The sequence below is a fragment of the Canis lupus genome, chromosome 20 (genome assembly GCF_011100685.1).
Source record: "Canis lupus familiaris isolate Mischka breed German Shepherd chromosome 20, alternate assembly UU_Cfam_GSD_1.0, whole genome shotgun sequence".
NCBI classification, from domain to species: domain Eukaryota; kingdom Metazoa; phylum Chordata; class Mammalia; order Carnivora; family Canidae; genus Canis; species Canis lupus.
Window position 1 is genome coordinate 17,023,193 of NC_049241.1, and position 27,726 is coordinate 17,050,918.

Below are 27,726 nucleotides of genomic sequence, written 5' to 3' on the forward strand. Positions count from 1 at the left end.
AAGGCTATAAGTAAGACCTAGTCACCAGTGTTTAGTTAAGTGTGTCACAAAATAAATATTATAATGCCTTCCTTCAAATGAAAGGCATGTGTCTCATTCTCATAAATGAAAATTACTGTTCAAGTGAGATCTGTGTTAACTATGTGGAAGGAATGGTTCTGTAGTATGTAAGGAAGAATAAAACAGAAATTCAAAGAGAGTTTGAGTAGATGCTGTTACAAAACAATCAGAGGCCCAAAGAGTGGGGCTTATACTTAGATCACTGGACAGAAAATAAAGATCTTCTGTTTCCTTAGAGAGATGCTGCATTCTATATAGCATGTTCTATGAAGTAAGTGAGAAGTAGCAAAGGTAGGAATTATATTGAAAGAAGAGAGGTTGCTTCCTCCAAGTCTTTTTCATTTCTACTGTAGTAAGGAGGCATCCAAAGTGCTTGCTTTACCAGCACATATACTTAAATTGGAATGATTCAGAGAAGAATACCATAGCCCCTGTATAAGGATGACATGCAAATCCATAAAGTCTTCTATATTTTTCAGTGGGATAACATATTCAAAGCAGACAGTAATAGAAAAATAGAAAAACAAAAATGTAGACATATAGAAAAAACAGCAAAGTAATAGATGTCAATTCCTCCATACCAATAATTACATTAAATGTAAGTGGATTTAATACTCTAAATAAAAGGAGAGATTCCCAGAATAGTTTAAATAAAATGATCCAACTACATGCTGTCTAGAAGTGAAAAACTTAGGGTTCAAAGATGATGTTATAGGGTGAAAGTAAAAGGATGGAAAAAATACATATGCCTTGGAAAAAGCAACCAAAACAGATATGGGGTGCTAATGTCTAATGGTATCCTACCATTAGACAAAATAGACTTTAAGAAAAAAAATGTTACTAGAGACAACAAGGGATGTTTTATAATGGTAAACAGTCAGTCAGGAGCATATAATGATTTACAAACATAAATATACCTAAAAACAAAGCCCCCAACTACCAAGACAAAAACTGACAAAATTGAAGGGAGAGATAGGCAACTCAACAATAATAGTTGAAGACCAAGATTTCCTTTGCAATAATGGAGAGAACTATGCAGAAGATCAACAAGGAAATGGAAGGCATGGACAGGTCCAAAAATGTCCATGGACTTCTGTGGGAGGGCCCAGGAATTACTGAATATAAAAGCCTCAGGGTCACTGCACCAAGATGAAACAGACCTTTATTAGTAAGAATTCTCCAAAGAGGGGATCCCTGGATGGCTCAGCAGTTTAGTGCCTGTCTTTGGCCCAGGGCGTGGTCCTGGAGTTTCAGGATGGAGTCCCACATTGGGCTCCCTGCATGGAGCCTGCTTTTCCCTCTGCCTGTGTCTCTACCTCTGTGTGTGTGTGTGTGTGTGTGTCTCTCATGAATAAATAAACAAAATCTTAAAAAAAAAAATTCTCCACAGAAACAACAGCAGGTTGACTAGCAGGCTGGAGAATCAGTGTAGAATGACAATTTTTTTTTAATTCTTTTGTTTTTAAAGATTTTATTTATTTATTCATAGAGACAGAGAGAGAGAGGCAGAGACACAGGCAGAGGGAGAAGCAGGCTCCATGCAGGGAGCCCGGCGTGGGACTCAATCCAGGGTCTCCAGGATCACGCCCTGGGCTGCAGACAGCGCTAAAGCGCTGCGCCACCGGGGCTGCCCTAGAATGACAATTTGATTCCAAGGCCATCTGCTCGAATATTTCTTCTTCCCCTGGGGAGGTCATACTCTTCTGTTAGGGCCTCTACTGATAGGATGAGGCCCACCCATATCACAGAGGGAGATCTGCTTTTCTCAAAGTCCAGTAATCTAAAAGTTAATCTCATCCAAAAAAATACCGTGAACAGTATTCAAATTTTAGATCAAATAAATTTTTGTCGTGAGAAGACATTCTGTGCCTTGTAGGATTTTTCGGAGGAACACTGACGTCTATCCAGGACAGGCCAGTGGCACCCCATCCCCCAAGTCATGACAACCAAAAATATCTCTATACATTGTCAGGTATTGGAGGGGATGTGCAAAAGCAACCCAGATAAGAACAACTGGATAGAGATTGTGATACTGTTAATTAGAAACTTACCTAGCCAATAGTGTGTGTGTATGTGTGTGTGTGTGTGTGTGTGTGTGTGTGTGTGTTGATAGGGGTACTTGCTAATAGTTAACTCATAAAACCAGGGAGGAAGGGTTTCCATTCTAGTACTCGTAAGAAAAGATTATTTATTAAGTTTACGTATTAAACTAAATATCCAACCAACAAACAGAAGTTCTAATTCATCTCTTTACCCTTCACTGACTCCTCATATCAAAAAAAAAATTATTTGATTGTAGTCAAGATGATGTTTATGGTGGCACAGCCTCCTGACTATTGACTCCAGTGCCCATTCTTAAATGCTTGCCTTTAAACAGATTCAGGTGTCTTTGTCAGATCCTGCTTACATGTAGTAAAAATACAAGAAGTAGCTATGAATCAGCTTCATCAGTAATAAAAATGTTTCAGTATTTTAAAGCTTACCTAAATTATTTTATAGGTCCTCAGTTTGCTCTTAATAATAAAATTATTTGTCACAAATTGCTCTTTTTTTTTTTTAAGAATGCTTTTCAATTTTCTTGACAAATTTTGTTGGAAAATAATTTAGATACCAGCCATACCAACATCACAGTCTCTTGAAAATCCCCTGAAAAATCTCCCACACTTTTAGGTATAAACTGCCATCACTGTTTTTGGCTTTAAAATAAATACCTTTAGGGCAGCCCAGGTAGCTCAGCGGTTTAGCGCTGCCTTCAGGCCAGGGGGTGATCCTGAAGACCCAGAATCAAGTCCCACATCAGGCTTTCCGCATGGAGCCTGCTTCTCCCTCTGCCTGTGTCTCTGCTTCTCTCTCTCTCTCTCTCTCTCTCTCTCTCTCTCTCTGTCTTTCATGAATAAATAAATAAAATCTTTTAAAAAAATAAAATAAATACCGTTAGTTTACCAATAACATTTTAAACATGTGTTTTATATTTTTACATTTTATCTTTACCTTGACTTATCAAAGATCTGCCTTATGACCAACATAGTATCAGTATAGACCTTTTTTTTTTCTTTTTGTCTAGCAGAAACCTGATTTTATCCCAACATAACCATAATAAGCACTTAAAAAAATAACAATAGCCAATGTGGAAAAAAAATCTATATTTTCATGCAATGATTTTATACTCAGTATGGGGGAAAAAAGAAAAAAAAATGCTTGCCAAGTAAAGGCATTAACACATTTTCAAGGGACTTTTCAAGTGCATTTTTTCCCCTTGGCTCAGCATTTCATTTTTACAGCATCTATTAATCAAGTCTAAGCAGGCTTTAAATCCCCAATCCCTACTTCAGATTATTTTACAATTGCTGTGCTCTTCTCTCTTTGTCTTTAGTACCATCTTCCTCTGATTCCATTGTTTTAGTTCAGCTCTTTGCTCTGCACTTTCAATCATCCCAAGTCCACCATCCTTTGAGAACAGCAGCCATCAATTTCTAAGGCCATACAACAAGGACTAATGTTTATACTTTCAAAGGGAATTCACTGAATAATAAAGACCATTTAAGAAATGCCAGGAAAAATTGATTACTCCAGAATACAGAGCAACCGATCCAAATTGGAGAACGCCATTTAGTCTTGAGAATTGGTAAAGAGAAAAAAAAAAAAAAAGGGAGAAAATGACTAAAATTCATCTTTGTTCTTTATTGTATTTGGATATGAAACTCTCAGAATCTAAGCAGCATTTAACTTAATCAAGAAGAGGGAAAGACACCAGCTATACCTTTTGAGAAGTTAAAGATGTAAGAAGATAAAAAATATGGTAATGCACAGAACCAGATACTTTCTCTGTAGATAAAATAATTTTATCAGAAGGGTTTTACTGTTTCAGTGAGGTGGAAAGGCACAGATAAGTGGTTGCCTATTTTCTTCTCTGTCTTATCCTTAAAAGTAACTGATAAATTGCTAAGGATCTAAAGGCTAAACATCATTAATCTAGTTTTCTCAGATATCTGTCATAATTCTAAATGTTGTTATTCTACAGGTCCATTTTATGCATGCCTCCATAACAATAGTAAGATCTGGGCATGAAAAATGTAGAGAGAAATCAGAGGACTCTCAAGGTGCGTGAAACCATTGAAAACCAGGGCAAACACATATCTGAAACCCAAGCTTCCTGCATTTTTCTTCTACAACAAGATTCAAAATAATATCATTTCTTGCTTTATTCCAATCCTTGATGAAGTTCAAATACTGAAACATTAATCTTAAATTTGCAGACTGCCATTCAGAACTTCATAGAATATGACCTTGTTTGAATAACTGTGTGTGTACCTCTGCAAGGAAATGGTCTGTCTATTCATTAGATCCAGTATCCCAAATCTACCATTATGCTTCTTGAAAGTGGCAATAAATTGCTTCCAAATACAATTTCTTCTCATCTTATTTATGGATATTATTTAAAAAGCAGCAAATCAATGAGTAAAACAGGTTAATTTTATGCCAATCACAAAAACTGGTGACAGGTGTCGCCATGTGTTGCGACAAGATCTCTTGGCCATGGGTCATTGCTTTGAAAGGAACTAACGAATGGCTTGCAGTACTGTGACACACTGAAAAGCCCCCTGGGATCTCATGCAAAGATCGCATGACAGGTATGAAATTAACTCGTGGCATCATGGTATTTTCCAGACATGACAGCTTCCAGAATAGTTGCCACTTAGCACAGTGGGGATTGTGGGAGGAACTGCGACATCTAGTAAATGATTTCAGTGGGATCTCCTAAGGGCCATAAGACAAATCATCCCCCAAGAAAATGTGTAGAAAGTTAAAATTATAGAGGGTGGGGCTCAAATAAGTAGCAGTTAAGCAAAAAATAATTCCGTTTTGGATACTCTTGTAATTTTAATTTGCTTCCTGGACTAATTTCCACAGAGAAGATGAATAAAGTATCCATTATTATAATTTTGAAGAGCTCTTTATTTCTTCCTTGAATTAGAACAAGAGTTTCAGTCATGAGCTGAGGAAGTACTGGAGCAACCATGCCTTTTCACATCACGTGTGCACAGGCACGCACACGCACACACACACACAACAGCCGTGCCATGCAAAATAAAACACAAACATTCATTCTGTAATTAAATCTTATAATTAGGTTACATGCAAAAATGTAAAATCTGGAAACAGTAACCGTAAGACTCTTTGTTATAGAAAAGATGATGTTAAAAGAGCAAAGCAAAACATTTGCATCATATAATAAATAAATATGTCACCAGCTTACTTTACTGACTTCTGAGTTAATTGCCTTTTCTATATCAATTCCAAATGTCACGTCAAAGATAATATGAGGAAAGGAGCAAAGAGAGAAAAGGGAGAATAGGCAAATTTAGCATTCAGAAATAAAGTCATGTAAACATGGTATTTATTTTCTTTGAATTCCTAATTATAAAAACAACATGCAAGTTATGAATGCCACTTTTTTTGCATAATTTTCAAAGTATAAGGTAAGAGAAATAAAACACAAGTACAGTGATTACAGCTTGAAATGCAAGCAATTGTTAGTCCTGAAAAGGATAAAAGGAACATGTGACTATAAATGTGGTAGAGAACCAGAAATTACATGGGATTCAATGTTATGTTCTTCTGCCAACAGACAAATTAAGTGTATTAATGTTATGTGTGTATACAGATATAGACCATTAACTCTGGTTTCACAATCTGGGCACTAGTTGCTAGCTCCTGATTCTTTATTTTGCTTTTTTAATATAAATTTTCCCCAGAATTCCTTTATGATCCTAGCACATGACATTATCATTTATTTCTAGGACTGTGAATATCTTAACTACCAAATAATACCCTTAAATTTCCAAGCAGATGTTCAAAACATTCTTTAAGATCAGTAAACAATTAGCATATATAGTAAGCGATTTCCTAAAATGACTATGTATGTAACCAACAGTATATAACAAATAGCATGTGCCAAGCAATATTCTAGGAACTTTATAAGTAACTCATTTAATCTTAATAATAGCAACCCTATAAGGTAGGTACTATTAATATCTTCAACTTTGAGATGAGATAATGCAGGTACAAAGATGATAAGTCATTTTAACAAGTCTACAGCTGATATGTGGGATACTCTGGAATTGGACCAGAGTCCATAATCATTAACCTCCATGCCATGATGCTTTAGAAGTCCTTTCCAGATCACTGTACAACAACCTTTCTAATCATGAGGTTTCCCTTGGGACTTCCATTCTTCTTGCTATTATCTTATTTAAAACTCATGGTCAAAGAAAATGTAGTCACTAGATTCCAGTAGTTGTAACGACACCATCAACCTTATAAAACTCACGTGTCTTCTAAGCAAGCTAAACTCTGCCCTTTTCTACCCCCAGCATCCTAGGAAATTTCTGAAGGAAGGCTATAAAAATATTAGTATTTTGATGACTTCAGCCTTCAAAACTCAATATATTTAATTCAACGTATTTTCTTGAGTATCTATGAAGTATAAACATCATATATACTATATATGTTAAAAACAGTGGTGAATTAAAGACACATAATCTTTACCTTCACAACACTTTAGATTAGTGGAGGAAAGTTTATAACAGTAGTCATGTCAATGGAAATGTAATTATTCATTTTAAATATTGTTTAAAAGAATGGTATAGGGCAGCCCAGGTGGCTCAGTGGTTTAGTGTTGCCTTCGGCCCAGGGCCTGATCCTGGGGACCCGGGATCAAGTCCCACGTCGGGCTCCCTGCATGGAGCCTGCTTCTCCCTCTGCCTGTGTCTCTGCCTCTCTCTCTCTGTGTGTCTCTCATGAATAAATAAATAAAATCTTTTAAAAACAAAAGAATTACATAAAATATTTAGAAAACTGCCTGGAATACAATAAATACATTCAATTAATAGTATCCTTATAATTGCTCACTGTGTTTATATTTTACATGTTTCCTTTTACATGAGTTTGTCTCTATACTAGTGTTCTTTTCAGATTAGGAACTATCCTTTAAAAAAAATGTTTGAGAGAGTGAGTGTATGAGCCAAAGGGAAATGCAGAGGGAGTGGGAGAAGCTCGGCAGGGAGTCTGACGTGGGGCTCCATCCCAGGAACCTGAGCTGAGCTAAAGGCAGACACTTAACCAACTGAGCCTCCCAGATGCGCCCCCCCACCCCGACTAAACTATGCTTTTGAATAACAGTAATGGCCTTTTTTTCAATTACAGCAAATAAAGATTATTCATTACAGAATGGTAGTAAGCTTATCAAATTTCTATTCAATATTTTCATGAATACATAAAAAATTAGAGTATTTGAAAAAGGCAATACACCTGGTCTTTAAGTGCCAATGTTCCCTGCTCATGACATCAAAGAAACCATCTGCTAGTTCTCTCTGCAGCAAAGTACCAAATATTTCACTATGGTGGCAAAATTTTGTCATTCTACATAGCAACTAACACAATTCATAAGATACGGTTTTTTTTAGAGATGATTTTTTTCATAAACCACTATTGCCATCAATACACATCAACAGAAATAATACAGAAGTTAAAAAGCACCTATATATAACCGGAAAACAAGTAGGACATTTGCTTCTGTCCTGCAGATTATAGATTTATTTTTCAACCTGACAATGGAAATCCGACCAGTGACAAGAAAGTTTAAATAACAAATCATTTGTATAGAATCATATATCCATAATATGTTAGTATGATACTAGATAATGAGTCACACAATGATAAAGAGCTTGGCCAGCCCCACAACTTAATAGCTATGTAAACTTGGGCAGTCACTGATCCCCACACCCTCTCCAATCTCAGGGGCAGTTTCATCATTAGTAAATTGGTAGAATAATTCCAACCCACTGTTGTAAGACTTTAGCACCTACTATAAGCCTGGTCCCATGCTAGGCACTGAAGATACAGTGGTGAACAGGACCAGGCTAGAGTCCATGCTAACAGAATTTACTGTCTATATTGCTTAGTTAGAAAAGGAAGATATTGGGCAGCCCCGGTGGCGCAGCGGTTTGGCGCCGCCTGCAGCCCAGGGCGTGATCCTGGAGACCCAGGATCGAGTCCCACGTCGGGCTCCCTGCATGGAGCCTGCTTCTCCCTCTGCCTGTGTCTCTGCCTCTCTCTCTCTGTGTCTGTGGATAAATAAAATCTTTAAAGAAAAAAGAAAAGGAAGATATTGCTTCTTATTTCTTTTTTTTATATATATTTTTTTTTAATTTTTATTTATTTATGAGTCATAGAGAGAGAGAGAGAGAGGCAGAGACACAGGCAGAGGGAGAAGCAGGCTCCATGTACCGGGAGCCCGACGTGGGATTCGATCCAGGGTCTCCAGGATCACGCCCTGGGCCAAAGGCAGGTGCCAAACCACCGCGCCACCCAGGGATCCCATATTGCTTCTTATTTCATAAAAATGTTGAGGGTAAGCAATATGGTCCACCAGAATGATAAATGAAGACACTGCAAAGATCACAGTGGTTTATATATGGAAAGCATAAAAATTCAATAGAGCATTAATAATATCTCTTGTACATTTTCAATTGGGTAAATCCTCATATAAATAAAAGAAACAAAGAAAAAATGTGCATTGATTAAGGCAGAATATCATCTTGTCCTTCATAAACTGTGGGAAGCAATTTTCAATTGCAGATGTCTTAGCTGTTTCTGAAAATGGTCAAAATTATTCTACTTAAATTTTGAAAATCATAAAAAAATTTTGAAAATCATGCTGGGAGAAACCAATGTGCTGCTTATGATGCAAGGGAACTACTGGTAACATAAACATCAATCCATCTCACACTAGAGTAAAAAATTGTACCAAACAATATACCAGAAAATTCTAGTGCAGTATCTGGGCTTAGAAGATTGTAATAGATTAACTTGAAAGACATATCTTTTCTTATTTAACCTGTCTGGGTAGTGGGCACATTTATTCTCTTTAAAGACAGTTTTAGGGATCCCTGGGTGGCGCAGCAGTTTAGCACCTGCCTTTGGTCCAGGGCGCGATCCTGGAGACCCAGGATCGAGTCCCACATCGGGCTCCCTGCATGGAGCCTGCTTCTCTCTCTGCCTTTGTCTCTGCCTCTCTCTCTCTCTGTGTGACTATCATGAATAAATAAATAAAATCTTAAAAAAAAATAAAATAAAGACAGTTCTAGTTGGCTTAATAGTTTTGAATGTCCTAATTTGAGGATGGTTTATCTTAGGAAACATACTTATACTAAAATAGTAATATGTTTTAATATTAACATAAATGTGTGTGTGTGAATGCAAAATGTTTTACAGGGTTTAGAAATTGTATGTGAGGGGGGATCCCTGGGTGGCGTAGCGGTTTGGCGCCTGCCTTTGGCCCAGGGCGCGATCCTGGAGACCTGCCTCTCTCTCTCTCTCTCTCTCTCTCTCTCTCTCTGTGACTATCATAAATAAATAAGTTGAAAAAAAAAGAAATTGTATGTGATATCATACTCTTTCTAGATTTGCTCTTTACGATATGGTAGCCACTGACCACATATGGCTAATTTTTTAAAAGAGTTATTATGATAGAATACAAGCTTGACCTCAATCTTAGGGATCTGATAATTTCATAACATATGTAATTTTTTTTTCTATCCACAGAAGCAATGGGAGAAGGAATAGACAGGGAAGAATGTGAATATGCTGAATTCACCTACAAACCAATATTGATGACACTTAATGGCAAAACAATAAAAGTCTAGAGAACCCAGCTCTCGAATAACATTAAAAGAGATAACAGGGGCACCTGAGTGACTCAGTTAAGTATCCAACTCTTGGTTTGGATCAGGTCATGCTGTCAGAGCTCCATAGCAATTCACTCAGTAAGGAGTCTGCTTGGGATTCTTTCCCTCTTCCTCTCCCAGGAGAGGAAGAATGAGGAAATGTGCACTGCACATTCTCTCTCTCTCTCAAATAAACAAATAAAATATTTTTTTAAAAAAAACAGGAGATAACAGAGGCTAAGAGGGAAATAATTAAGTTTGGGAATGACAATTATCTCTAAGAAATTAAAGAGCTTAAACATTTGTGGAAAAAAGACAGCTAAACTAAAGCACATTGATTTAGGTTCCTGGATGAGAAACTCTCCCTTGGCCAGGGTCATGCAAAGTAACCACTTTCAGAGGGTGCAGTAACATGGTCACAGGAGGGGCAAACTTCTTTATCGGTCATGAAAAACCCAGTGAGCAAATTCTAGCTATTTTATACCCAGTAAAACAAAAACAAAACTAAAAAAAAACTAAGATAAAAAAGCACAAAACTATAAATTCCTCTCTGCTACTACAATATTTGCTAAGCTTCTGCTTTCCTTTAGCTTTGAACCTACTGCTCCCTACATTTGACTGGCTCCTTCCCAGATATTCACAGAGCTACCCTTCATTCAAATCTCTGGTCCAATGTCACCACTTGAGCGAGGCTTTCCTCAACTAGCCTGTGTAACAGTGGCCCATGTCCTCACTTTTACTTAATAGGAAGTATCACCACCTGGCACCTCATTACCTCTTTATTGACTTGGCTGTTTGTTACCTCCTGATATTAGACTGTAACTCCTACAAAGACAGAACCTTGTCTTACTCATCTCTATCTCCCCAGCACCAAATGCCTGACAATTATTGGAATTCAACAAGTAATGGATATAAGGATGATGGAACGAATAACAGGATGGATCAAGTTGGGAGTAGGAGACCAGCAGTCAGTCATCTTTGGAACTTATGCTACAACATGTGTTGATTGCTGCTTTGAACCATTTCAATATAAACTCTTACCTGATCTTGTAATTTATTTCCACAATAAATAACTCCATAGTCTTTCTAGTTGTGAGACCTAAAATTCTCTTTTGCCTAGAGCTACCTGACATTGAAAGTGCCATGACTAATGCGCTCACTATATAAGCTACATGAGGGAAGAATCTATGTCCAATTTATCTTCCATATTTCCACAGAACGGAAAAAAAAATATTGCCTTGTAACAAAAGAAGCCTGTGTTTTTAAAATGTCTCTGAGAGAAATGAGGAAAAGGGTAATTATTTAAAAAAAACGAAAAGGGGATCCCTGGGTGGCGCAGCGGTTTAGTGCTTGCCTTTGGCCCAGGGCACGATCCTGGAGACCCGGGATCGAATCCCACATCAGGCTCCCGGTGCATGGAGCCTGCTTCTCCCTCTGCCTATGTCTCTGCCTCTCTCTCTCTCTGTGTGTGTGTGTGACTATCATAAATAAATCAAAAAATTTAAAAAAAAAAGATCTAAAAAAAAAAAACGAAAAGGATAATGAAAGAAGGCTTGAGATTTATGAACTAGAATTGCACATATTACTAAACCCAACACTTGGAAGATCATAAAGCCCGTTCAGAAATGACAAAGAACAGTGCGTTGATAAGAATAAAAACAAACAAATTAAGAATTGGAAATACATCTGTCAGTACCCTAAGACTTGGAAGGGTATGGAAGAGTCTGTGCAAACCTCGCAAAGAACTAGATAATAAAAGAATTATAGCAACAACTATAACAGAAATGTAGATGCACTCTAAGACTTTCAAAAGGATAAATAATTTCCCTCATATTTTTGGTAGTGCTTACATATGCTTGGTTAAATGAAACATGTGTTAAATAACAGTAGCAATATTATGGTAAAGCATCAAAACAATGAAAAATTTAAAACAATTAATGGATATAAGAACTTCCTGTATTCATAGCTATTGCTAAAACTATTTACATGCATCTTACTCAGGAGTATAAAAATTTCATTTACCCAATTCTGTTAAAATCCTGCTACATTGCAGAAAACATCTACCATATGACTTCAGTCAGCACATATCAAAACTGTTTTATCACAATGCTATTTTTAATAGCTAGAGATATGACTACCAAGTAGAAATGTCACCAAAACATGATCTCAACTTAACATGAAAGATGACTTTTCATAAGAGGGCTTCAAACACAGCATGTGTATTAAAAGGAAATCAGGATGCATGCTCAAGTACAATAATCCTCCCCACATTCATCAATGTTCACTTCGATTTCCTTTTCCTCTCCCATTGCTCCTCTGAATCTATTTGTCAGATAACCATATCGCACATTTCCTGGTTTCCACAGCTTAGCATGAATACATCAGCTTTTGCAGCTCTGCATCCCTGGCTTCCTATTGATGCCAATGTCCATTCAAAATTAAAAATTGTTGACAGTTTTTCTCCATCTTCACAAATTTCCCCTCATTTCATCTCATGAGAATTTCCCATGTGTTAAATGTATCGAGCAGGTTTGTGTAATCTCCCTGACAACCTCACTGCTTAGGACTGACAAGAAATAATTAGTGGACAGAAGGGTCAACATTCGGGGAAAATAAGATGGGAGGCCTCATGGAGTTCTACAATCTAGCTGAAATTGGTTGATCAAAGATCCTCACCTCAGGTGGAGCATTAGCCTGAAATGATTCCATTTTTCCCCTCAAACGCTGCTTTCAACACGATTTTGCCAAATTCCCCTTTCCTGTCACTCTATGATATCTTGTCATTCCATAAGCTTCATGTCACTTTTTATCACTAAAATTCAGGCTGATTCAAAATGCTCCCTCCTCATTTCTGGCCAGAACTAAGGCTAGATGGGGATTATTAAATGAGGAGAGGAATGCAGTTTCCTCTTGTATTCTTCCTCTTTCTACAGCATCTTGGAATTATAACTGTCAATTCTAGCCTGATTGTGTGTTGGGTCAGCCCCTGCACCAGTCTCAGGCACTTCCACCTCCACTCCCACCCCTCCCCCTTTCCACCACTCCAGATCTGAGCCTCCTGCCTGTGGTGTCAAAGTACTCTTAGCAACCACCTAAGGTAAGGTACCCTCAAGACCGCTCAAACCCAGCCACTTACCACCAGGTCTACTTGATCTATGGGACATTCACGCACCCTTGCTGGGCCCAAAGGTAAAAGTAGGCACTGCTCTACTGGCCCATCCTATGACATCTCCACAAACGTCTCCTGCCCTGCCCACATCGGCACAGGTACAGACCAGGAAGTCCACCACGGATTCAGGTAACCAAACAGGGAAGACATCTCTCAGGCACATCAAGCTGTTCAAATGATGACATTGGACCCCTTGATTTGGCACGTGGCTTTGCAAAAGTTAGAGTGCTACAGAGGGAGCAGAGCCCCTCTTATCACAAACAATGCACAATTTGCACAATTTCAATTTCACTCTCATCTTCCTGCCTCCAAATTCTTCTCTGTACACAGGCAGGAGAGCTGGTGATATTGGGGAACTTTGGCTTCTTTTGGCTCTTAGGAAAACTCTGAGGAAGATTCTAGCCCTAAAATTTTATTTCTCTCTTTACTAGCACTTTATTTCTCTCTTACTAAAGATTAACTGGGCTAATCTGTTTTCAGCTGTGAATTCTAATTAGCCATTTGGCCTCAACAATAATTGAAATACGAAGTCCCACTTAACATCCTTTTAACACTCATCATTAGGAAAGAAGTCTAAATTAAGCTAATACTTTGGCCACCACCTGAATCAGTTTCTTGTCTTCAGACCCTAAATCTGAGAGCATGACAAAAGGGGTAGCATGAACGGTTTCCTAAAACCAACTACCAATAACAGACACAAAATTTAAATTCAAATCTAATTCCAAAGATTGTTTTTTAATTGTTTTTGGTGTGCTAAATGACACTGTAAGATTTATGGCTGCCTCTAATTATATAATTATTAAATTTTGCAACTTATGTTTATGGCATGTCTAATAATCTTAAGGTAAAAGAAAAGGAACCTATATGAACATAGTTCATATAATAATGGAATCATTAACTATGGAACTGAATTCAAAGTAAGTACTGACGGCACAAGATAGTCGTCATTTCTTAATGTATTTTTCATGTCACCACTAGATCTTCCATAAAATCTTATGCTTTATTATTCCAAATTATTTTCCTCACCATTTGAAATTAATATAATATGGAAGCTTGAGAAACCTGCTTTTTTCATGCAAAAGATTATATCTACTGAACATATGCTAGGGCAAAACACATTCAAAGCGTGAGTAAACATACAATGTGATAAGACAACAAATAGGAATTCAATAAGCTACGAGCTGTGATAGAAAACTGAAGCAAGGTTTTTCATAGGAAAGATATCATTTCAGAATTGACCGACAACAGATTTAATCAAACTCATGCCCAAAAATGACAGTAGCAAGGCAAATCCACTTCTATGATAACTCTTACATTTTCTCCAAAAAAAGTACTCAATTTGCTTTTAATTGTTTCTCAGAAATAATTTACATTTTAAATATATTTTCTTAACAAGATAACTCAAATCATAGGGAGGATATTTGTTACCAAAAGCTATATAACATTTAGCATTTTTCTTGAGTTTTATGTAACAGTATAACAAAGGAAATCAGCATGATCCCAACCTTGACTCTGACATACATGGAAGTGTTTAATTAGGTGTTTAATGCTAAACTGATAATGATCATGAGATACAATGGATAAGGTAATTTTAGATCCTCAAAAAAAGAGATTTTACAGATCTTGCTTTCAGTTTTAACTTTCTTGCAAAATAATAACAAAAAAATTTTCATGATTTTAAGGTAATATCGGCCACCAGAAACATCTCAATAACTAAAAATTTCTTAAGAGGTGTACGCAATATTAAGAAGAAGTAAAAACGAACTAAAATATGAACATAAAATAGAGGAAAATGAATAACCCCAACTCGCCCTAAGGCCTAAATCACCTCACAATGGTTAATTTAGATCTTATGCAAAGGAAGTTGCTACCAGGGCAAGGAAACAAATTCTCATTATATTCGGTGCCCAGAGATCACCAGGGAAATAATGATGGCAAGATAGTCCTTCTCAGTGTAATTTCAAAAAGAGATCTTGCTGCCAAGTAAAATGGCCTTAACAAAAATGGTATCACTTGGTTGTTCAGTTAGTCAATAGCCATTTATTTGAATCTTGCCATATACACTGGAAGAACACAAAGTAACAGAGCACAGGGTCCTTAGCTGTAAAATACAAGATACATACTGGAATTAACACAGGAATGAATGCAAGGAACCAGATGTACCAATATGAAAAATAATAAGGACAAATTATTCAGGTGAATGCTATGGGGCTGCTCACACATGCTTTGTGATCAGATAGGTCCCAGTAGACTCAGTTCCTACCATTTCAAGTAGGGGAAGGGTGAGATCCTCTCCTGGATGTCTTAGTCTGCTTAGGCTGCTATAACAAAGTACCATAGAGTAGATGTCTTATAAGCCACAGAAATTTACTTCTCACAGTTCTGGAGGCTGGGCAGCCCAAGATCAAGGCACAAGCAGATGGAAGTGTCTGGTAAGAACTGGCTTCCTGGTTCACAGAGAGCTGTCTTTTTGCTGTTTCCGCACGTGGCAGAAAGGGCAAGAGAGCTCTCTAATGTCTTTCTTGTAAGGACACTAATCTCATTTATGGGGGCTCCCCCACCTTAGGACTTAATCATCTCCCAGAATCCCCACTTTCAAATATTATCACACTGGGGATTAAACTTCAGCATATGAATTTGGTGGGGGGGGTATAAATTTGATACCACTAAATCCTAAAATAATTAGAGAACAACTCGGATTAATAACTATTGCTTTAATACCTATTGTTTTAAATACATACTTAGTTTTAAACTAAAACTCTGGAGGCATTGACTTACTGATTTAGAGCACCTCCATGCCCACCTGACAGGTTAAAGAATCTACATCTAGCTCACATGGTTTCAAAGACTATCCCAATGGCTCTTACCTTACTTGTTTTTTTTTTTTTTTTTTTAAGAATTTGTTTATTTATTCATGAGAGACAGAGAGAGAGAGAGAGAGAGGCAGAGACACAGGCAGAGGGAGAAGCAGGCTCCATGCAGGGAGCCCAAAGTGGGACTCTCCAGGATCAGGCCCTGGGCTGAAGGTGGCACTAAACCACTAGGCCACCTGGGCTGCCCTCTACTTAACTCTTTTTTCTTTTTTAAGATTTTATTTATTTATTCATAGAGACACACAGAGACAGAATGAGAGGCAGAGACACGGGCAGAGGGAGAAGCAGGCTCCATGCAGAGAGCCTGATGTGGGACTCGATCCAGGGTCTCCAGGATCACGCCCTGGGCTGCAGGTGGTGCTAAACCGCTGCACCACCAGGGCTGCCCCGCTGTACCACCAGGGCTGCCCTACCTTACTTGTTCTAAATGATAATAAAGCTTTATCTCATCCTAACCTCCTGATGCAGGAACATCACACAGTCTCTATCACATAGGTTGCCACTGAGGGGCAGCAGCCTGTACTATCCTAAAATGTACCATGTTGGCATGTGGATTATTTTGAGCTAAATGCCATTAAGACCCAGCAGCCTCAGGAAAAGTTTTTTGCCTCTCTCTTAACCGCTGCCTAAAAGAACTTTTCTTTTTTTTTTTTTTAAGATTGTATTTGTTTATTTGAGAGAGAGAGAGAGAGAGAGAGAGAGAGGGCCCATGTGCACAGGCACGCCCACAAGGGGAAGAGGTAGAGGGAGAGTAGAAGCAGACTGCCTGCTGAGCAGAGAAAGCCCCCACATGGGGATCCAATCCAGGACCCTGAGATCTTTACCTGAGCCAAAGGCAGACACTTAACCCTTACAGCCACCCAGGGGCCCCCATGCTTAAAAGAATTTAGATAGAGGGTCTATACCAGGAAGACAGAGCTATTATCAGAGACACTTTTAATATCAGAAAGACTTACCTGCATGGCAGGGCAAACATCTATTTGCCAAACATTTGTTCTTCTCATCTTCCCGTGAATTGTCTTCCTCCCTTTTGAAGTCTGGAACCCTACTCCCTTCTCAACTCAAGGTGGTATACAAGCCTTAATTACCTGACTGCCTGTGAGTCTCATATTTTCATGAATATTTCATGTTCTCATATTTTCATTTTCACACACACATATATATACATTTATATATACATATAAAATATATATAAACCACTGGTCAATTAAATAATTGTTTATTATGCAAATAAGAGAAAAACACAGTTCTTGGCACAAGGTAAATGAATCCAGAAAATAGCTGTCATAGAAGCAGCAGCAGCAGCAGCAACAGTAGTAGTAGCAGTAGCAAGAGTGAACATTAGATATTATGCTTCCATTACATGGCATGACTTCATTAGTAGCAAATTACTAAATAACAACTACCAAAAGCTGTATCTCCCTTGTAGTTCTTTCCTAAAATCCAAACTAAAGGCCTTTCAAAGTGGTTAGGATTGCTGACCAGGAAGCAATGACTGGAAAGGAATGTTTATACAGAGTTGTAGATGTGTATTTCACTTAGCATTCTGCTCTTTTTTGCAAATGGTCCTTTACGAAAAGAGACAGAAGTCTTTGTTTTCTAGAATGACACATTTTTCCTACAACCCAAGACTATTTTATTAATCAGTGTCCCTTGTTAAAAGACCAAGGATCATTCATTCTGAGAGTCAAATAATGACCACTGACTTTGAGCTTCCCAAATAGCCCCTGAGTCTGAGTATCTCAGACAGGAAGTGAGAATTTACCTTGGCAATCTTAATGTACAGCACGTATTAGGTCCATAGCATACATCTATACCATGCACAAATGATACAGGCCAGGAACATTTGTTATTTTGATATGCCTGCATTATTAAAGATGTAAATTGCCAGCAAGCATTCTCATTGTTGTTCCATTCATTTTTTTTTTTTTTAAATTTATTTATGATAGGCACACAGTGAGAGAGAGAGAGGCAGAGACACAGGCAGAGGGAGAAGCAGGCTCCATGCACCGGGAGCCCGATGTGGGATTCGATCCCGGGTCTCCAGGATCGCGCCCTGGGCCAAAGGCAGGCGCCAAACCGCTGTGCCACCCAGGGATCCCCCTTGTTGTTCCATTCAAATACTGTTTTCAAGACTACTTTTCCCTTCCTGTATATTTGAAAAACTATACATTCTTATTAGTACTGAGTTCTTTCTTCTACTGCAATACAAATAGGAGCTCTACAAGTTCATTTTCAGAATGATTCCCAGGGTATAGTAAAGAGCAATAAAGGCAAGGGTTATGAACGGTATCATTTACTGTGTAGGCTTGTTTTAAAAGTACATAAAGAAATAATTCTTGTCCTATTCATGTGGCAATGAATTTAGTGCCATTTGAATAGAGTACATAAAAAGACTCATTCAACTCATTTAACTACTAATTGGTTATCCTTATAGTTAAGTCTGAATGACAGAACTAGAGCAAAGCACCCAAGGGAGAAAAAACTAAAATAAAAAACTGTGGGATATTTTTGCAAGTCTATCCTAAGGCATTGATAGTGCAGCCTATTGATATTATCTATCTTAGATAAGCTGGTTGCTTGGGAAGAAACACATAAGAAAAGCTCATTCTTTTCAAATCAATATTAGCACTTTGTGTTACCACCATCTAGCAGTGCATATGGATCCATTCAAAAGATGTACCTTACATGATTGTGTGTAGCTAAGAACAAAGGAAAAAATATGTGGCATCATTAAAATCACTCTTTCAACATCCACTAAGCCAATACAAATGTGGTGCATGTTCTCTATATGTTCCAAGGGCAGCAAACATTTAAAAGATGCAGAAAAGCAAACACATGCATAAATCAAAAATGTAATATAATTCTCATCTTTGAGAAAATGGACTCAATAAACCAGTTATGTGAATAAATCTTGGCTAGAGAGAAAAACAAATACATAGATATGTGAGTGATTTGGAGCAGTGACAAATGCAAGTTGGAGGCAAGGGACCTCTTATGATGTGCTATGTAGTACATCCTATTATTGGAAGTTTCCAGTAACAAATGAACATTTCCTTTCTCTAACATTATTCTTCCTTAAAAGAAAACAAAATAACAAAAAAGAAAGATGACACAATGGTACAAAGAAGTAGCTGGCAAAATTCAGAATCATCATGGGATAAATGAGAAATTTCCAGTGAAGTATTCAGCAAGTCTATTACACTTTTTTTTTTTTTATTAACTACTCCAAGAGCCATAACCTCTTAATGCATCAATATCACCCTGGGGATGAGTCTGAATTAGCTCTTTCAGATGGCTAGGAGTTCATTTGATGAATTACCATTAGTCTCAGGGCACTAGAGTGGACAGAAGCAGGTTAATGGAACAGCTCATTCCTGTTCCAAGGAGCTTTGGTACTGGGGCTTCTGGATTCTGCTTGGGAGCAACTCATTTAACAGTGAAATCGACAAAAACATTTATTCTCCAAACTTCCTTCACTTTGCATGACACTTATCTTCATGTTTCAGCCATTCTGAATTCCTCAGGGAAGGCCAATATTTAAATATCCAAATGAGATCATTAAAACTTTGTCATTACGGTTTGACAACTGACTGTAGTTTACCTGGTAGCTGAATGAGTAGAAGGCACCTCCAAAGACCCTAGAACCAAAGGCGACAAACTGCTCATAGGTATGTTTTATGTAGCTCGCACAGTGGCTTTTGTGGAGGTTTAAATTAGCTTTCCTCCCTACCTCCCTTTCTTCCTTTCTTCCTGTTTATTTATTTATTTAAGTAATCTGTACACCCCACATGGGGCTTGGGCTCATAACAGCGAGATCAAGAGCCCCATGTTCTTCTGAGTGAGCCAGCCGAGCGCCCTATTAGCTTCTCTTTCCCTTTCTTTCTCTTTCTTTTCTTTCCTTTTTCTCTTTTTCTTTCTTTTTTTCTCTCTTTCTTTCAGAGAATGTGAGAGAGAGACAAAGAGACAGTGTGAGCATGGGATGGGGGAGAAGGAGAGAAAGAAAATCTCAAGCAGGCTCCATGCCCAGCACAGAACCCAACGTGGGAGCTCTATCACATGACCCTGAGATCACGACCTAAGCAGATATCAAGAGTCAGATGCTTAACCAACTGAGCCACTCAGGCACACCAGCTTCCATTTCTCAAACATAAGGAATTTTAACAATAAAATTCAGGTTTCTGTCCTTTTAAAAAATATATAGAAAGTCTGACAGGACAGTCCTGCTTTAGCACTTGGCAATGAGCTGAGTAGTCTCTTTAGAAGAGACTGTTCTTTCCGGTGCTCCAGTCTCCACCACTCCCTATTACCTTGTATTTCTTCTGATGCCTCACTCCTTTGCATTTAAATGTGTGATACCAGCCCCATATCTACCATAGATCATGGCTGTGAATATACTCAAGCTGTTAAAACTCTCAAACTAAATTGCTGACTTAAAGAATGTATTAACATATATTTCTTAATTTCTTAAGAAAATATTAAAGATTGAATTTTAGTCCAGCAATAATTGTACTTCACAATTATCACTTTATTCAAAGTTCTTTTCTCCTCATAAATACTGATTTAGCTCTTTTATAGCCAACTCTTAACTTTGTGACTTATATTTTTAAATATTCTATTTGTTGTGTTCCAAATTTGACAGATATATTAAAAATCAAAGAGCTATACCACTTTAAGGCTGGAATGTTTCTTCAATATCACTGACCTCCAAATCATATATTTTACAAGTAAGAAATCAATAAATTTGTGAACTTTTGAGGACACACAGGTAGTGAATATGAAATTCAAGGATGGAATATGATTTTTTAACCCCAGTTCAATGCTTACTTTTAGTAGTGACTGGCCTTTCCTATTGCATGATGTTTCATGAAGGAAAAATAATACCATTTTTTAAATATAGCATTCTTCTTCTTCTTTCTCGTTCTCTCCTTCCCTTCCTACTTACTTTCCTCTCCTTCCTCTGTCTTTCTCCCCGCTTCTCTTTCTCCCTCCTTCTCTTAAGGCCCAATAGTTTACTTGAAGGTAAGAATTATATAAACACCATGTAAACAGACAGTGTTTCAGTGGACAGCTGCACTGAGTAATTTCGGAGACAATTTTTTTCATTATGCTTATCTTATGTAATATTGGACTTTCTTTTTGTACAATGATCAAAGGTAAAAACATAGAGTATACCCATGTCCAGCTAGCTGAGGGGCAAAACTAAGTGACCAACCAATCGTGGAATTTAACAGCTTAGCTCATCATTCTGATGATCCTCCTTTACTTCTGAAAAACAAATTAAGTATAATTAATTTAATAAGTAAAATATGGGGCAGACAGAATGGCCTCTCAAACTGTCTCAAACTAAAAAACTAGGCTGACTTCCAATAAACTGGTGGTTGCAGAGCTGCTGATGTCTCATAGAAAAGTCTGAGAAGAATAATTTAATTTAAAAACCATTTTGGCTTTCCTAATCTTATTTTTTCCTATTGCTCTTATCCCTTATTTTATTAGTAATGAAGTTTATAGGAAAATAAGAATTTCTCCTTCCATGGAAAGGCTTTATGTAGATTTTTTCTTCCTACTATGCATTGAATTTCTGAGATCAGCATTTTGAACAAGTTTCACAAACTGTAGCCCCACTTTGTCAGTGAGGTAACTTTTTAAAATGATCTGCTGGGGTCTTGTCTAGTAAGCTACAGTAAGTAGTCTGCTAGTTCCCATGTATATACACATCTCTGCTGTCATAATGGCAATGGAACAGGATTTAGGAAGTGGGAGTGAATGCACAAGCTATGATGGCATCATAGTCAAAACAGCATTTTATAGTGATCCTTAACTGGTCACTAATGTGCAAATGCCTTAAATTCTAAGATCTAAATACTTATGCCTTGATATACACGTCTTTTTTATTTTTTTAAGATTTTATTTATTTATTCATGAAAGCACAGAGAGAGAGAGAGAGAGAGAGAGGCAGAGACACAGGCAGAGGGAGAAGTACGTTCTATGCAGGAAGCCTGATGCAGGACTTGATCCCGGGACCCGGGGATCACGCCCTGAGCCAAAGGCAGATGCTCAACCACTGAGCCACCCAGGCATCCCACACATGTCTTCTTTTAAGAATGTAAAGGTAGATGGGCAGTTTACAGTATTTCAAAAATGTGCTCTTCATACTTTGTTTTTGGTTTTGGTGTACTGAACATTGGTGTGCACTTATGCAAAAAGAGCCATGTTAAAATTTTAGAACAGAGATGAATCCCTACAGTCCTGGGCCCCACTGTCAGAAATACTAATTTAGCGGGTACAGCGGGGGGTCTAGGAATCTGCATATGTAATCAACATCCCAAATTATTCTTTTATTTATTCAGTTATTCATTTATTATGCTGCGTGCTAAGTAGTATGCATACAGTAGTGAAAAAAACAAAGTCCCTGGTTTCATAAATTGTTTTAACCCATAAATAAAAATATATAAAATATAGGTAGTGATAAGAGCTATGAATAGAAATCAAATAGGGTAGAGCAACTTGTCAAGCAATGATGGACGAGAGAGTATGGTGGCCTCTCTGATAAGATGCTGCTAATATAAGTGACTCAGAGACCAAACCTAGAGAAATACTCTCTCTAAATGGGCTAAGGAAAAATAATAACCGTGCCTTGCTTTGCAGCTTGAACTTGGTATCAGATATTTCACGTTTTCAAATTTCCCATTTCTCTTGGTACTTAGCAGTTTACTCGTATGTGCCTGCAATTCCTATCCCCGCCCTTTCCATCCGCCCCCCAGCCACCACACAACATAAATCAAACATTTTTATTAGAAAGCTGTTGCCAAAAATTTAAAACAAAGAAAGTTTGTAATAACTAGTATAAAGAGTTTGTTAATAAACAATGTGAAGAAATTGCCAAAAAGTTGGTGATCCTAGGTAAAAGAGGTAGGTACCTAGAATAAAGAATGCGGTTGTAACACTTTGTTTTATTCCATTCAAGAAACTCCTGATAAGTTGTGTCCAGGTCAGGCTTTTATTTAAAATTGATTCAGACGAAGTGAGCTTGTTCAGAGGCAAGCTCCCAAGATGGGAGGAGGAAGCACTATCTCATGGATAGAAAAGTTGAAAGAGCTGAGGATGTTTCTTACTAGAAAACAGATGATGCACATGAGACATAAAATCACTCTTCACACGTCTGAAGGTTGTAGGAAAAGGATGAGATTTTTGTTGTCTGTGGTCCCACAAGGCAGAAGTGAGAGAAACAGATGTAAATCCCTAATTCCAGGTTTGCAATTATACAAATATGGACTCAAAAGCCTCAGGAGGAAGACCCCTTATTAGAAAAGAAGAAGTAGAAGTTGGTGACCACACATGGGGGGAGGGATGCAAAGGTCTTCAAGACCCAAAAGCACAGTGGCATCAAAGGGCCACTGAGGTTTACTAAGGAAACCTGTGACGCACGATTCTTGTTCCATGACTCATAATAGCATGATTGATTTCCCCTATGAAACAATACTCTCTCTCACTCCCAGAGGCCTCTCAAACCAGAAGTGACGTTGATGTTGCCTGGACAGTCAGCCATGTGGGAGGAAAGGAATGCTGTGACCAGAGGCAGGTGGCCTTTACAAGGGTTCCACATGTCTTTTCAGGGCTTTCTCCCTCCCGTGGGGCTTCCCCCTTCTAGCATCCCTTATCATCTCCCACATGGCCCCCACTAATCTGTCAACACATCCCCAGAGCAAGCTGCCTCTTTCAGAGCCACCCAGGCAAGTGTTTCCAAGATTCCATCTTTACCAAGATACCACAATTAATGAAATAAACAACTCCAATGTATCTCAACTCATTCAAATGATATGTTCATGATGTGTTCCATAAGAATGCATTACTTGTGTGTATTTTTAATTAATTTTCCTATTTAAATTAAAATGTCTTCACTGGTTCTCTCACTACTCTAAATGGAAAATCAGCATCATTTTACATGAGAATAAACACACCTGAAACCTAACCAAGTAAGTTCTAAAGAGATATTGTGGCCAGTGGACTCCTGGATTTTGAGGTCTGGATTCTTTTATGAAAAAGAGATGGTAAAAAGTGTTAAAAATATGTAAAATTATGCTAGCACAAAACTAACCTTTGACTTAATCTGAAGTACCAGAAGAAAATTTAAAAGAAAAAACTGTTTGGTTCACATTAAGTCTATTATTTAATCATATTTAATCTTAGATTACCTCTGGTCATCTTCTATCCCATCAGTGGTATTCCATAATTTGGGATATACTGATCAAAGTTAGTATCCCCATGTTGCAAGTGACATGAAGCCTCAAGCCACTGAAATTACCCAGGTGGGCCAAACTTCAAGGAAAAATAAACCAAAGAATGGCAGGCACCACAGGAAATCCATGGAGACATCTTTAATCACCTACCTATGAGGCTCCCCTTGAACTGGAATTTCCACGTTAGAACAACCACAGAATTAGGCAGGACTCGTTCCTAATGTAGTTCCCACTTGCCTAGATTCTAGGGCAGCAATACAAGGTTGTCCAGTTCAAACAGTTCACTCATTCAGTCATCCAAAAAAGATACCCAGCAACTACTGTGTACCATGTACTGTTCTAGATACTGGAAACACAAAGCAAAAAAAAAAAAAAGAGAGAGAGAGAGAGAGAGAGAGACAAGGTTCCTGCCCTTACTTCCAAATGTACACAGTATCATGGAGGGCAAGATAGCTAGTACAAATAGGCCAGGGTTTCTTAACCTGAGTTATGATGGACATTTTGAGAAGGATAATTCTTGTTTTGTAGGAAACTGTCCTGTGCACTTAAAATGGGACTGTAATCACTAGATGTCCATAGCAACAATCTCACTTCCCCCAGCCCCATCCCAGTCGTGACAACAACTAAAAATGTTCTCTAGATATCCCCGGAAGGACAGAATCACCCTTGGTTGAAAATCACTGCTCTGATGCCTTCTTCCCCTACATTTAAAGGCAGACTGCCGCACTGTACCGCTCTGGGGAATACCATTCATTTGTATTCTGTGTGAAGTTACCGCTCAGAGTTGTGCAACAACTGTACACCACTCAAAAGCAGCAGTTCTCCTTTTCTGTGCTATGGGTGGATTTACATGCTCTAGGAGTGATATACGTTGATTCGGAAGTTTAATAAAAAGCTAGGGTAGAGAATACTTATCAAAGTTCTACTGTATTTTTTTTAATTAATTAATTAATTATGAGAGACACAGAGAGAGAGGCAGAGACACAAGCAGAGGGAGAAGCAGGCTCCATGCAGGGAGCCCAATGCGGGACTTGATCTTGGGACCCCAGGATCATGCCCTGAGCTGAAGGCAGACACTTAACCACTGAGCCACCCAGGCGTCTCAGTTCTTCTGTATTTTTAAATTGCATTCATGAATACTGCTTCTCTTTGGTGTTTGCTTTTCTCCGTGATGCATACAGAGACACATACAGAGGCCCAGAACCCTCTTTCTTTGTTTAACATGTGCTTGGTTCTAAGCAGCAGCCCAAAGAAAGCAGCAAAGCAAAAGTATTATTGAATGGTTGCTGTAGAATTCTAGATAATTCACTGTTCTTTTGGAAATGAGAACATGTAGATATTAGAACAGACCAATGCTTCTCAACCCTGGCTGTCCAAAAGAATCACAGGTATAAGCTGAAAAGAACAACCACCACACCACCACCACCAAAACAGCTATGTGGGCTCTAGCTACAGTTTTAGATGATCTTCCCAGAGAACCTCAGATCTAAAAAGTGCCACAGGTGATTATTATAAGCAGTCAAAGGTGAGAACCATTGTTCTAAGTTGTCAAGATACACTGGGGAAAAATAAGGCAGGAAAATAAGGCCTGCAGTACACATATGACCCATTTAATCTCTGTATCTTCCAGACTGCAGATACCACACTGCTTCTTCCAAGCATTGATATTTGTTTCAAATAGATGAAAACCCTTAGCATTTATTTTTTTAAAGATTTTATTTATTTATTCATGAGAGACACAGAGAGAGAGAGAGGCAGAGACACAGGCAGAGAGGGAAAAGCAGGCTCCACTCAGGGAGCCCGATGCGGAACTCAATCCCGGGTCCCCAGGATCACACCCCGGGCTGTAGGCAGCACTAAACCGCTGCACCACCAGGGCTGCCCAACCCTTAGCATTTAGACCTCATCCAGACAGTATACCAAGATAGTGTAGTGTGTGTATGTGTCTGTGTGTGTGTGTGTTATGCCTGTATCTCTCACTCACACACACACACACACACAACCTATCAGTTACCAAACACAAAGATGGTATGGTGCTCATCTGTGCTTCTCTGTGACCTAGAAGTTACTGAATTCCAAGGGTCACTTGAATGACCCCACACTGTAAATCAATGTGGTATAAACCATGATCACTGAAAATTTCTGAAAAGGTTTCTATAATCACATGAATCTCTAGGAAATCTTCCCTGTTGCCTTTGAATCAAAACAACTGGAATCAAGTCTGTTCAAGTGGCTAAAGAAAGTTTTAAACTAGAGACAACTAAGTCACAATGAGTAGCTCAAAACATCCTTTTTTTCCCAGAAAACAACTGCTTTTTGAGACTGTAATTACAGTAGGAAGCCAGTGAGAAGGTTAAAAATGAAAGAGTCTAAAAAAAAATGAGTCTATAAATAGCATTCTGAAAGAAAAATTAAATTCTAGTAAAATTTCATAGGGCAGAAATGGGCCCCAAAGGGCAGATTCATTGTAGCTAGAGACAGTAGTAGGCAGATCCTGGTGCATGAGTATAAAGAAGGACATAAACAATTAAAAATAAAAGTCTAACTTCTTTGCATGCTTTACACAGCCCTGCATGGTCAGGTGCCCACTACCTTCTCAAGCCTCTTCCCTCCCAGCTCCCTGTGTTCCAGCTAAAATTGTCATCTTTAAGATCCTAGAGAATGCCTAGCCTAGCCCTTCCTCCACTCAGACTTAGAGATAAACTTCTTCTAGCAAGTGCAGCTCTAAGCCCGCTCTATCTCCTCAAAGAGGCCTCCTCACTAGCTGGGGCAGAGAGCTTCACAAGTCACCACAGCAGGCTGGTTTTCCTGAAAAGCAGACTCTGGTCTATTAATGAGAGATTAGAAATGAAAGCATAGTGAACAATATGAAGGAAGGTGAACTGGATGAAGTGAGAAGTGGTGCTGTAATACAGGGTGAAGATAGGCCTCAGCCTACCTTACAGGGAGTTCTGGAGTGGGCATGATCCTTAGAGCTGTCCTGAGTTGGGCCTTTGTCCTCCACATGAGGCCTTAGATACGGGCTGCCCTGGAAAGGAGACATGACCTTGAGCAAGGGAGTACTCTCTTCAGCTGAGGCAGCCTAATGGGTCGGGAGGTGACATGTAAGGGCTGGTTGCTGGCAGCACTCCAAGCAGGATGGAGAGCAACTGGTTCTCAAAGGCTGATTAGGGCAGGGCATTACAGAATCTACCACTGTGGCTTTATCTCACTGTCCCTCTATTTCCTCATTTGTAAAATGGGGAGGATACTAATAATCTTAAAAGGTGTACAATACCTAACATGATGACTAGCTCAAAGTAAAGTTCTCAATACATGTTAAATATCCATCTTTACCTAATCTACTTGGGAAAGATTATGGGTGCCATTTTGATCATGAAGCATCTTTTTTTAAAGACTATTCCTTCCTTTCTCCCTTCATCCATTCACTCACCTAATATTTACTGAGTGCCTGTTAGGTGGTAGGGATTTTCTACTACCTGAGGAAAACTGTTGCAAGTTCTTGTCCAAACAGAGCTTACATTTTAGTAATGGGAAGAGAGAAAATAAGCATGTAAATAAATAAGTAATAAGACATTTTTGGGAATATTAAATGTTAACTGAAGGATGAAGAAATGTGTTCCTTAAGATACTACATTATCGGATTCCATTAGTGG

General features: G+C 38.3%; 1 protein-coding gene and 1 non-coding gene across 4 annotated transcripts in view; one reads left to right on the forward strand and one right to left on the reverse strand.

Moving 5' to 3' along the window:
- Positions 1-27,726, reverse strand: part of CHL1 (cell adhesion molecule L1 like) — a 194,974-nt gene that overhangs the window by 110,271 nt on the left and 56,977 nt on the right. The gene's annotated exons all lie outside the window — the stretch shown is intronic.
- On the forward strand, positions 430-536 carry LOC119864824. Its single transcript, XR_005375309.1, has one exon. It is a non-coding gene; the product is annotated as a U6 spliceosomal RNA (small nuclear RNA).